The following is a 13,612-nucleotide window of genomic DNA, read 5'->3' as shown; positions in this document are numbered from 1 at the left end:
TTGCTGACTTGTCTTCCATGAATTTGGTGTGCGTACATTCAACTGTACCTCACATGTGAGGAAGTAGGACTCTCCAGTTGTTTACAAAGGGAAGCAAATCTTGTAACTGATAGAACAGCAGTGCCATCTGTCTAGTTCAATAGCAGTGCCAATTATTTTAATAACCGCTCTACTGATTATGAATAATCGTAGCTGGTATTATTATTCAGGTAGAAGAAAGTGTTGTTCCCTCAGCTACAAGAATTACTTCCCTTGGCAGAAGGCTGGTGAGCCACATTCAGCAGTAACTTACCAAAGGTCGGTGGTTTACACCTGAGCCCTCTGGTTTTCTCTACCCATAAAACTGATAATGGTGGTAAAATGGAGAAACTAGTATTGTACATGAGGCCCATTATATCAGTTAACATTAGCTATGCGGTCAAAGGCCATTATTATACCTGTATTATAATGATGTTAAATACTGATTGTTTTATAACAGCTGACCTGTCCACAGTTGTGTTCTGATGGCAGTCAGCCTACCATGTAAAGTTTTCTTGCACATATGGTTGTCTATCATCTTGTTAATATGTCTTCCTTTCAGTATTTTCTGATCTCTATGTGTATCTGAAATGCATTGAAATATGTTTCTTTTTCATTTGTATTTCCATGATGTGAGATTCAGTTCAGTTGTGCTGAGGTGAATATGTGAAGGTTTTGGGGTGAAATCCTTTTTTTTTTCACTGAAAACTTTTCCCAATATTTCACAGTGGTATTGGTATCAGTCATGGTTAATGACCTGTGCCCTGTCCATCTTTTCACTGTCAACTGTGACTTCTGTATAATGACTACAACTGAAGTCTGCGCAAGACGATTGTTACAGTCTGTTAATGAATGAGTGAGTACAATATAAAATCAACATATCTTCGTAGGCCAGAGGCCAGACAATATCCAACAGCAAAAAATCCTGTTGCAGATATGATTCTCTTGTTTCCAGACTAACAGAAATGAACACTTTCACAAAACTTCTCTTGTCTGTTTTATCTTTGGTTTTCAGATATCAGTAACTATGACTGTAACTGTAACTGTTGATTTGCAGTGGTTACAGAATTCATTACATTGTATTTTGAAACATTTTATGTTAATTCTCTCTCTCATCCATATATATATATATATATATATATATATATATATATATATATATATATTACACGTTTGTCAGTTTTGATCTCTCAGAACATTTGTTCTGATTTACGATCAGTAAGTTTGTCCACCTCTTTCCCAGATGAAGAACAATACATCTGTTGAGTTAGCAGATATTAATCTATATTGTAACACATGGTTTTGCAGACAATCTAATCCGATAATCGTCTGACATATTTGTTGAGATTTGACTCTATAATAACCAGGAAATGTGGACTCTTCCATGTACAGGTGGTTGGTGTAGAAAAGTTGTATTTATTGAAACCATATAACAGAGCTAAAGTTGTGATTTAAACATCATTGAGTATCCTAAAAACCCCTTGGGGCGAAATCGTATAATCATGCAGTTTTGCATCAATATTTTAGGCAATGCATTGCTCTTTCAGACGTAAGGTTATAAGGTACTATACCCATCCCAACTTTTGGCGGTGTTAAGATGACTGCTTTCTCACGGTGTTTTTCCAGAGAAGTCCGCTTTGATGAAGTGGACTGTTCTATGATTGCCCGTTATGTAGTAATGTAGTAATAATACAGATTATTATTGTGTGTTAATATTTGCCATTTAAAAAATAAGTAAATGCAGTTTTTGCTCTTTTTTTTTTTCCGAAATGGCCTTTACGAGAAAATTTACCCAAAACTGATTATGGACGATTTGTGAAATTCCCCTTTACGTTATGTAGAATCTCAGTCAAAGGACGGGCATATGGAATAGGCGGAGATTTTGCGGTGAATCAAGGTTGTGTGGATCGGGTCTCTTACTGAGAAGTATCAAACACTGGGTTGTGAACACTGTTGTTGTTGTTGTTGTTGTTGTGCATTCACTGAGAACTCTGTATCCTTTATGATGGAATAAAATATGTGATGACTGACTCCGAAAACTTGCTACAGCTGATTTACTACGTATTGTTAATTCAAAATCTCAATTGTATCCATTTAATGTGGATACAAGTGCAAGGTATAGATCGTGTTTTTGAAAATAAAAGACAGTGTAACATACAAACTTGGCTTCTTGCGGCCACTCTTAAGTACCACAAGGTTTCTTGGGAAAGTATCCACACGTTGAAATATTCATTAAGCTGTAAGAAATCAAACGTGTGCCAATGTGAATAACGCCTTGGTAACTACATAGAATTCTACCATTTTCTTCCACTGTTGTCTGGGGTGTGCTTCATGGAAAACACATTTTATCTCTTTCTTACCATCAGGAGTTCAAAAATAGTTTTTAAAAAAATGCCATCGTTTTCTTTTGTTGGTGTGTTTTAGCGTCCAACATTTTCTATAATCATTGCCCAGGCATTAAAATTTCTTCTCCCTAGAACAGCCGGCAATGGCCGACACCTGTGACATACTTTGTGAACACACCTGTTTTGACGTTCACCCCCACCCCCCTCCACCCCTCCCCGGATAGGCGCCTATGATAATCCCGCAAGTGAGTGCGGCATAAAACACCAATCAAATAAATAAATAATCCCACAAGTTGTTTAAAACAGAACTCGTTCAGTCTTTCTACCTGTCAGACCGTCTGTCGTCGAGGAAAGTTTTGGCATGCTGTCTTTTTAACGTGCCATTAGCAGCAGATGAAAGACTACATCGGTTTTATATGGAATGTCGCAGCTAGTGTGCATTTCCATGCGTTACGCGGATTGCGGTTATGCCTTGTAACAGTGGTGAAAGTTTCTTGGTTATAGGAAACTCATCTATGTCCACAAGTGTATTTCCACTTGAACATTGTGTATAACAAAAGAATACACATCTGATGTCATTGTAAAATTCAGACTGGTGAAATGCAAGGTAAAAGACACTATATTCTTTACTGGCATTTATTGTGAGGGATTTCGTTTATCGTTGATATAGGAGCCTAGTCATATACTAAGCAAGCTGTGACCCGTGCTCGTTCTGTCACTATACGCACATATGTTACGAGTGCAGCCAATCGTTAACAACATTCATCGATTAAGCCGTGTTAGCGTTCTTAACTCTTTATGTTGACTTGCTTCTGGATGAAAATACTGCTGTATCGCTGTATCATACGACACGTGCATACAATAATGTCCGCAAACCTGTCATTTCATAAAAATCTAAGGTTTTTATTTCTCTGGGGTTTTTTTGTTTTGTTTTTTTTTTGTTTTGTTTTTTTTTTTTTTGTCTTTCTTTTTTTTTTTTTACATTCTTCTTGTTTATATTAAAGCTCCAGAGTCATCAGTGAGCTAATTCTAAGCGTTGTTCCCCTTGGACAACACTGGCCTTGGACATATGAAGTAGCCTGTAAAAACCCGGCTCCCGCTGTACAGGGGAACGTTGTGAATAATTCTCTCGGTGAGATGCGAAGGTTTCACAGGGTAGGCTTGTTCTGTTGGAGAAAAACTAAAAATTAAACATACTAGATTTGGTTCTGCGTCAAATATGATGCAGTCACATAAATTAATTAGAAATGTGCCGTTTCACGGCTTCCAAGCAGATTTAACGAATGGTTTTCAGCCGCCACTTCAGCACAAAGCAGTTTAGAACATAATAATGTCGTAACGGTCGACCAGAAACACACTGATGCTGGTATATTGCCATGCACAGTCCGTTTTAGAAAATCATGATTAGTTAACTGGACATATAAAGACTGTATCATTATTTTTTGATTAGTGTTTTAGAATACTGCGTACTCAAGAATATTTGACTTATACGACGGCGACCTGCATTATGGTATGAGTAAAGCTGGCAGAGTCCCGGGGAACCCACTATTATCGGCATCCGAAGGTTGCTGGCAGACCTTCCCACGCACGACCGGAGAGGAGGTCAGCATAAGCCGGACTTGAACTCACAGCAGTCGCATATATTCGACGGATTTAACGGTTGTTAATATCTTCTGCAAACTTGTAGAAACTATGAAACTAGTGTCGCTCTACATTCATATCAAATATTAGAGCGACCGTCAACTGATTCTTGAAAAGAAGAGGTTTAAAGGTTTTACTCGAAACGTAATATGACCGTCGCTCTATGCGACCTAGACGAACAAACTTCAAAAACCGTAAAAGATAACACGCACGAGATGTTTTCTGTCAGGGCTGAGATTGTAGTTTGTTCGAAAAAAGACAAACAGCACTGTCCAAAAAGAATTTTTTTTTTAATTGTTTGAGCAAACACAGTAGGCTTCCAGCTTTCAGCGTGGTAGCCTAGTAAATATTTTAGTTGTATATTAATGCAGGAAAATATACAAATCTTAGTCCCAGCATGTACTGATAGTGTGTTTTGTAGCATCCTGTTCAACCCGTCATATTCACAGCTTATGCCGTATAGCACAGAGTTTCACAACATCCCTCTATAGTGGAGAACAGGTTTTGAATTCGAATTTACTATAAAACATAATGATATACCCTTTTAGTGTGACAGACGTTTAAATTTTGACTAAAATTAAAGAAATCACTTCTTCGACTTTCCTTACTAAAATGACTAAACAATCCGGATGTCACACGTATGATATACGTCTTTTTTCAGAAAGCTGTTCTCAGGTATAGAGGGCAGTTGTTGAAATAGCTGTGCTGTTGTTGATGTTGACATTGCCGATTCCAATAATAGGTTGATTTCCAGTGGCTGCCAATGCTTATACATCGCCGATTCCGATCATTGGATAAATTAATCAAGGTGTTAACATCGCCGATTCCAATGGCTGGTTGAATCACTCAAGATGTTGACTTCGCTAATTTCAATTCCTGGTTGAATCAGCCAAGATGTTGACATCGTTGATTCTAGTTGATATTTGAATCAATTAAGCTGATTCCTGTGATGGGTTTATTTAGACAAACTGCCAAAGCTTACACATTGCTGATTCCAATGATGGGTTTATTTAGACAAACTGCCAAAGCTTACACATCGCTGATTCCAGTGATGGGTTTATTTAGACAAACTGCCAAAGCTTACACATTGCTGATCCCAGTGATGGGTTTATTTAGACAAACTGCCAGAGCTTACACATCGCTGATTGCAGTGATGGGTTTATTTAGACAAACTGCCAAAGCTTACACATCGCTGATTCCAGTGATGGGTTTATTTAGACAAACAGCCAGAGCTTACACATCGCTGATTGCAGTGATGGGTTTATTTAGACAAACTGCCAAAGCTTACACATCGCTGATTCCAGTGATGGGTTTATTTAGACAAACTGCCAGAGCTTACACATTGCTGATTCCAATGATGGGTTTATTTAGACAAACTGCCAAAGCTTACACATTGCTGATTCCAATGATGGGTTTATTTAGACAAACTGCCAAAGCTTACACATTGCTGATTGCAGTGATGGGTTTATTTAGACAAACTGCCAAAGCTTACACATTGCTGATCCCAGTGATGGGTTTATTTAGACAAACTGCCAAAGCTTACACATCGCTGATTCCAGTGATGGGTTTATTTAGACAAACTGCCAAAGCTTACACATCGCTGATTCCAATAATAAGTTATATTATCTATACCATCTCCTGTCTGGTTATGTTGAATACGCGTTTGTACTGAGATCAGGTTGATGTTGAATACGCGTTTGTTCTAAGATCAGGTTGATGTTGATACGCCCCTGCCCTATGTTCTTGTTGATGTTCAATATGCCTTTGCCCTGTGTTATTGTTGATGTTGAATACGTCCCTGTCCTATATTCTGGTTGATGCTGTATTCTCCGTTGTCCTATCTCTTGGCTAATATTGAATCCGCCCTTGTCATATGTTCTGGTTAGCCTAATGTTGAATACGTCCCTGTCCTATGTTCAGGTTGATGTTGAATACGCCCCTGTCCTATGTTCTGGCTGATGTTGAATACGCCCCTGCCCTATATTAAGCACCGGAGCTGCAGGAGATTTGAACATGCACTCCTGCGGCACTAGTACTTAGTAGTGAGCTTGAAGCATGGGATTCTAACAACCCGTCTATGTGATGTAAGAGCTAAGGCATTAGATTCTGATGAATGATCGACACGACATGGCAGAAGTACTGTCGTTGCGGTGTGACACCATACTCATGCATTCATTCAGTCAAGCGGAAGGTCGGGGAATGAGCATCCCACGATCATATATATTCCTGCTAATTCATCTTAATTTTCAGCGACTGCTTACCGATTTTAAAATAACCTCCACCAACAAAAGGCTACAATAGTATAGTTGTTTGAGAGTCGCAAAGTGCGCCTGACGTAATTTCCATGACAACATTAGTAAAGAGATAGGTCACCTTGTAGTAAATAAGCTTGGCATAATGTTGCGACAGCTTGAAAAGTGGGCGCATCGGTATAGTTTCAAAACTGGTTGCAAAGTTTAGCTTGCGTCCGTGTTGAAATGATATGTGCACATTTAAGTATCGACGAATCCTGATGCGCATTCTGGTGCAAGTACTATAGAGAAGCTATGTGTGCTTTGTGGTGCGAGCAGCGCTGAATCCTGGCGTGCTTTCTGGTGCGAGGAGTGCTGAATGCGTATGCGTTGATACTGATGCGTATTCTGGTGCAAGTACTATAGAGAATCTACGCGTGCTTTCTGTTGCGAGCAGTTGAATCTTGGCGTGCTTTTTCGTGCCATTGTCGATGAATCCAGATACGAGTTGCTGATGGCACTTCTACTACAGCAGTAGTGCGGAGCTGAGGCGTGCTTTCTGTGGTTCGAACTGTGACAGGATTCGGGTGTTGTTTTTCCTTGCATGCACTGCCGAATCTAGATGTTCTTTTGCTGTTTTTTACTGCTGAATGCTGGCTTTCTTTCTGATAGGAGCTGCGGTGAAATTGCATACAACTGTGATTGTCATTACTCCTCAATCCAGTAGTTTTTTTATGGTTTGAACAATAGTAAATTTGGGCAATTTAAGCTGCAAGCAATGCGGAATCCAAATGTGCTTTTGACCAGAAATGCCGATTTCTGTGCTCCATGCATTATGCTAGGATCTTCTCGTGTCAACCAAGATTAAACCTTGTTGATCAGTGCACTACTAACATGTGGTGAAGAGTGGAGTGAAAAGCAGGGTAGGGTTGTGGGAATTTAGCCGTGGGTTGATATTCACCCAATACCAGAGGTGTCGACATGAGTGCAGTACGATTTAAGCAGGGATGTGCAGGTACCTACCACCTCTACCTGCGGCACCACTACTTATGCCGTCCAACACCCACAGGTAAGCGCTGTGCCATTGAAGAAACACTCACATGACCAGCTGCAATAGGAGAGGTTTAAACAGTTCTATAACCTTGAGAAACGCGTGAAATATATTTTTGTATCAAAGAAAACAATTATGGTGTCCATCTGTAACATGTTCTAGGCATATTCACGCAATGGTTTCTTCCGCAAGTCTGTCGCCTCGCATTCTCTCCAGGCACAAGTCCACAGACGGCAGAAGCTTTCTGTACTATTGTGCACGTTGTAAAGGACATTCTATATGTCATATGCCCATTATAACGGTCACAACGGTATAGGTGCAATCAGCGTGCAATCTCTCAATATAAGGGCGTTTCCGTAAAACCTGTGAATTGGTTTTTGCGTACCTTCATTCTCCATCTCTCTCCCTCTCCCTTGTTTTATGTGGTTCAACAAAATTTGTTTCTTTAACAAAGAGGGAACAATTCTGTAAAATTATTACAAAGCATTCGTAATTACAGAAACATACCATTTTTCAACCTATGCAGGGCGGTTTGTTTTCTTTATACTGATTCAGTGTATACATAGGTCCACACGGCTGTTGCAGACTTTTGTATGGCTGTATATTTTAATAATAACGAGCCATGCTTGACTACCTTGTGAATTGTACAAGCTGTTGCCGATGTTGTGCCAACCATATATGGACAGACGCTTTAACACGCCAGCAGGTTTATCATCTACATATACGCTATAGCAAATTGTTCGAATTAATGTACCTTACATATGGAGTTCACGAAAATAATGAAATTTATTTGAAAATATTACCGGGATAAAGCATTGGAAATAAAGTACAGGTTTAAAGAAATATTTAAGTTCATGAAAAGGGCTATAGTAGATTTTAAAAATGTTAACGCTGTGTTTTTTTAACACATTAATAAAGCCAAAACTATATGTAGTAAATTTACCCAATTAAAGGAAAGGGGTATATAATTCTATACTGGCATAGAGAAGCGCATTTATAGCTTACATACACCATTCATTTAGATGTGCGTGCGTGTGTGTGTGTTTTTTTTTTCAATGACCCAGATTGGAAATCCGTACAGTAGAAGATTGTATATCTATAATTGCAGTTAATAGGATTTTTTTCATGGCAACACTTATTGGGAAATGCGGAACACATATAGTGCCAATGGTCCACGAAGGCAGTGTTACTATTGTATGCAGACCAGCCTGTGACCGGCACAACTCTGGCATCGATCAAACCCGGCATACGCTTCACAATTCATATTTGCATTGAACAATGATGCTGAATTGTAAAGTTAAATTTCTAGCTTTGTCAACGTTTTAGGGCTATAGCTTTTCGCACAGGAACCGACAACACGTGTCTCCTGCGAATATAGTGTTGTGCATTTATAACTTCATAAACGTTATAAACATCGATAATCCAGCTGACCGTTTATATAGAACACATGTGCACTATTTTTGAATTGAGTGTATATTTAGAATAGGATGTTCGCAAAATTTCAAGGGATACGGTGACATGCAACCACAAAAATGCAATATCGTTGGATAAAATTGTTTAATGGTATAATATTGCAAATAAACAGGTTTTACTTCCATCCAATATGCTCCTACATGCATATAGATGTGTTTAAAGTATGAAAAAAACGATATGAATTTCAATATTAGTTTTCCTATGCTAGACAGGTTTTTTTCTATAAATCGCTTGTATTGTAATTTATTTGGATCCTGATTTATCCCTGGATATGTAATATCGCACGGATAAAACTTCACCAAAGAAGGAGAACAAAAATGACTATATTCACGTTAATTGTCTTTATGTCGTTACTAGCGATATGACTTACCTTTAACAATGCAGCTCCAGTGGCCAGGTAAAAACTGTGATCGTAGGTCTCTAGTAATGACGTTCTCATCACCTATCATCGTAATGCTTTATGACGGACAGGTGCGCCGTAGGCGCCGTATCGGCCCAGACTAATGCTACCTGTGTAACCATCACTGTACCTGTTGAGTCCGATGTGGATATTGAGCTGGTAGGTCGGGTAAAGTCATTTATAGGAGAGCCAAGCTCGAATCCGCCCCGCCTTGTCCCCTGGCTCGGGTGATCTGCATACACCGGCTGTCTTGTATACACAAAGAAATGTGTCGCGTGGCCAATGCATTTGTCGCAGAACAATGCCAAAGCACCATGTGTTACCATGCCGTGCATTGGCATGGCCTACCTGTTCCTACATTAGAATTGCAAACTGCTGCGTCTTAAGTCAACTCTCTGAAACAATGCCATGTATATTAACGCATGCAGAGTAACGGGTGTCGTAAACTGTTACGACACCCGTTACTCTGCATGCATATGTATAACTTTGCTCCAATGGTTACGTCAAGAGATATTCCATACGTACATGTATACTGCATATCGAGCCGTAGAACTGAACTATCGTTAAATTGATTTTTAAACTCTCCACAGTGTAACATACACACGTGTATATGCATTTATTATTATGCAGTTTTGTATAGGCATAAGCATGTCATTTAGCTGCCAAACGCACGTCTACGATACACCTACAGGGCAAAACCATATACATGTTAAAATAAAAACGGCTATTTGACCACCCTAGCAGACACCTAGCAGACACCCTATAAAACACCAATGTTTTGGAGAAAACGTTGGAAATAAATCACTGAAAACGTCAGTGTTATTAAAAAAAGATGCCCGCCTGTGTTTTAACATAAACGTATGTGTGTATAGCCCCACCGTATACATGTAACGCGTTTATGGATAAGACGTATGCGTTCAGAATAAAAACAGCAAGGCGTTTGAACATTAATGCATGTGTTTTTAAAAACACGTTATACGACTTTAATATTTGCAGCGTGTACGTGCTCCGTGAATTCCTAATGCTTTAAATATATTCAACTGAGGACGCTAACTGCTACACAATTTTCTGTACTATATTTTGACGAAGGCATAATGTGCTCGCGACAGAAAACTCTATTTACTGGAAAAGAGAACTGTGCTATCGCTTTACATCTCCAAAACGACAGAGATTTTCCTTACAAATCAGACTATCGATGACCTTGTATTGTTTGATGGATTGATATGTCACTTATGAAATTAATGAAACAGATTGCAGCCATCAAGTCTAAAATACACTCAAATAAATATTTAGTTTCTAAAAATCAAACAAAGAATATTCTCTGTACATGTATTAAGGTATATATTTTTCGCTGTAGTTTGTATTGATTTGCGTGCATGTTTTATATTTTATTTCTTTTGGAAACCTATATAATTGTATATCGGTAAAACTGACGTCTACTGCTTTTTTATTTCTTTTTTTCTCCCATGATATATTATTGATTTTCCAGATAAGTATCGACCTTGATTGTAATATATCTCTTGCACTTCGTATATCGGACTGAACGAGGGTGCATGGCAGTATCAGTTTCTCTGTATTCCAGTAGTCACTGATGCTTTCTTAGCAGCACACTTAAACTAACAATCAAACAGACATATGCCAAATTCGCATAGCAGCCGTTAATGGAAGAAAAAGACAAAATCTCTAATAGCAAAGCCCATGACCATCACCAATCCCTTTAAACAGATATTCACTCAAAAAATGAATATGTTAATTTTAATAGGAAATCGGTTGTCTGAGTGATGCAAGAATGTATTCGGCTAATGCAGCAGATTATTCTGTTAAATAGAACACATAAAGTCTACTAATTTAACATGGAAATTCTACTAGAATCAACATGTTATGTTTAATATGACACAATATTACAAGAATACATTTTATCATCACTCAGACAACTGACTTGCTGTTAAAAATCAGCTTAACTTTTTGAGTGTATATAATAAATTTATCAAGTTGAACGGTGTTTAGCTTGTATTCTGAAAACTATATATTGTCTACCTGTTTTTGTGTTTGGAGAGTTTGTATTTATTCTCTCTATATATATACACGTATGTGTGTGTATATGGGTGTATATGTGTGTATATACACGTATGTGTGTATATACACATGTATGTGTGTGTATATGCATGTATATGTGTGTATATACATGTATGTGTGTATATACACGTTTGTGTGTGTGTGTGTGTATGTACATGTATGATAAATTGGCACTGAGAAGACCTATATATTCTTCCCATTTTTTTCATTATGCGACTAAAGGTCAAATATATAGGATTTTACTGTCCAATGGCTAAATGTAATCCCTGTTGTGTCGCCTTTGGGGTTCAGCTGCATTACGCATTGTGCTTGTAAGTACATCTGTAAAAATTAACACGATGTCCTCGCGTTAGAAGCGCAACAAAACCAACGGCAGTTTTCCTTCATTTCATTCATTATGTATTTCATCTCGTCATGTCTTTTCTGCATATTTAAATGCTGTAATCGTGTTCCACAAAGCTGGCCTATAGTTTCGCCTCACATTTAATTTAAATGTAGGCCTATAAATGTATTTATTTGATTGGTGTTTTACGCCGTACTCAAGAATATTTCACTTATACGACGGCGGTCAGCATTATGGTGGGTGGAAACCGGGCAGAGCCCGCCCGAAACCCACGACCATCCGCAGGTTGCTGGCAGACCTTCCTACTTACGGCCGGAGAGGAAGCCAACATGAGCTGGACTTGAACTCACAACGACCGCATTGGTGAGAGGCTCCTGGGTCATTACGCTGCGCTAGCGCGCTAACCAACAGAGCCACGGAGGGCCCTGGGCCTATATAAATTAACTGCATCTATACTGGAAAGATTTCATATAGGAAATCTCTATATATTTCTGGAGGTCAAGCAGTGTTATTCCATTCAAGAACACCTCAGTTTTATATATGTTATATATATATGTTATATGTCGTGTTATGTATGATCAAGAGTATCTCTTCACTTTTATTAGTGGTTATATACCAAGAAATCCAGTATTATTCCTTAAGCAACTGTAACAGGTATACAAGCCTCTCAGCTTCAGCACACATAAAGCTAACCATTAAATTACAATCGCATTAACAGTAATAAGAAAATGTACCAATGTGTTAGTGGCCGAGAGATTAAAGAAATTCCTGTGGAATAAGAGCGATACCCGGAAAAGTCAGACGAGAGCCTAAGGACTTCATATAGATTATGGGCGTGTTGATCACGTGTTAATCATAATGCATGTGTGTATCTGCACGAATGGGGCGTCATGTCGGCATGGTGTCCTCTTAATAGCTATCCAGAAAGATAGTGCTGTAAACGACTGTCAACAATGCGACACAAAACTGAGGTTCTACCGAAATAATGCAGAACTTGAGTTTAAGTTTTTTTTTAACTTTAGTCTGGAATAAAGTGCCATTGGGTTTGTACTAAGACAAGCCTGGTTTAGCTTATAATATTAGCTTGATATTAATTATAGAAAATCAAACATCTATTATTTTTGTTTTTCCTTATGATTCATTTATTTATTTATCTGAATCGTGTTTAACGCCGTACCCGATAATTTTTCTCTTATATGATGGCGGTCTGGATTATGGGTTGAGCTAACTGGGGTGCCCGGAGTAAACTACCGCCATTCGCTACACACCTGGCAAACCTTGACTTAAAGCGTCATTTGAAAGAGCAAGTGCTGGATTCGAACACGAGACCTCCTAGGTCAATGGCTCGACAGTTGAATCCATTTACATTCCGTTCCGTAATAATTGAGCACGCTATTCAAGTTCTCATTAAAATTTATATATGCTTCTCAAGGGGTAGATCTGCATATCAGTACGATTTTATTCTAAAATGCTCTTTATTGCTCGATTTTGTAACAATCAAACAGACATATGCCAAAGTGAAGATGTTTCTGTAAGGTTGTAGTTAAGATTTTGTAAGGAGGACTGTGGAACGCCCTCAGATCATGAACACGTAGTCTAATTATGTATACACGTATACGTGTATTTAATGGGTTGTGGTGCATGCTGCCACGTACAGTTGCAACATCTCCTAACGCATCACGTATCGACCGAGCCATAAGCTGTTAAATATCTTTTCAACATACCGGTTTATGGCAAAAGCACGACAAAATGCTGACGAAGCAAGGAGATATACAGTTCTAAAAGCCCACTAGCCTCATGATACACCAGAAATCATGGAAGTAAGGGAACAACTTTATACAAGTTCCTCTCTGTTTGCAGATAGTTATCTGTTTACGAAAAGTTTCCTTGGTGCGATTTCATGAACAAAGCGGTTTTTGGCTTTAGTAAAACTTTAATAGTGATTTAAAAAGTATTACAAGTGAACTGTGAATACCTTAAATTGTAACTTTAAAATAAATCCAGTTAGATCACTACATCTGGGTCAATACATTA

The sequence above is a fragment of the Liolophura sinensis genome, chromosome 6, assembly GCF_032854445.1.
Source record: "Liolophura sinensis isolate JHLJ2023 chromosome 6, CUHK_Ljap_v2, whole genome shotgun sequence".
Classification (NCBI taxonomy): domain Eukaryota; kingdom Metazoa; phylum Mollusca; class Polyplacophora; order Chitonida; family Chitonidae; genus Liolophura; species Liolophura sinensis.
Note: the sequence above shows the minus strand (reverse complement) of the source record.